Here is a 416-nt window from a genome sequence, read left to right as displayed (position 1 = left end):
ATAAAATTAGTGATTATTTCTTTCTAACATTTCAATTAATTAGTTGAAATACCTTTACTTAAAATTTAAAAACTTTCATTTTTAATGTTAGCGGGGATAGCTCAGTTTGGAGAGCGTCAGATTTAAGATTTGAAGGTCACGTGTCCGATCTCCACGTTCACTGCACCTGTTTCTTTTTGCATAACCTGACTATTCAATAAAAAATTAGTCATTATTTCTTTTTAAAATCTCAAGGAATCAGCGAAAATACCTTTACTGATGAATTTTCATTTCCAATGATTGCGGGGATAGCTCAGTTGGGAGAGCGTCAGACTGAAGATCTGAAGGTCACGTGTTCGATCCACATTCATCGTACTTTGTTCAGGTTGTATAATTTGAATATTCTTTCTAAAACTAGTGATTATTTATGTTTAAAA

At 32.2% G+C, this 416-nt stretch overlaps 1 non-coding gene across 1 annotated transcript; it reads left to right on the top strand.

Annotated features, from left to right (window-relative positions):
• Positions 1 to 281: 281 nt before the first annotated feature.
• On the top strand, positions 282 to 354 carry TRNAF-GAA. The gene has a single exon. It is a non-coding gene; the product is annotated as a tRNA-Phe (tRNA).
• The last annotated feature ends 62 nt before the right edge of the window (positions 355 to 416 follow it).

The sequence above is a fragment of the Cucurbita pepo genome, unplaced genomic scaffold, assembly GCF_002806865.2.
Source record: "Cucurbita pepo subsp. pepo cultivar mu-cu-16 unplaced genomic scaffold, ASM280686v2 Cp4.1_scaffold006502, whole genome shotgun sequence".
Classification (NCBI taxonomy): domain Eukaryota; kingdom Viridiplantae; phylum Streptophyta; class Magnoliopsida; order Cucurbitales; family Cucurbitaceae; genus Cucurbita; species Cucurbita pepo.
The sequence above is the reverse complement of the archived record's forward strand: the minus strand, read 5'-3'. Positions and strand labels throughout refer to the sequence as shown.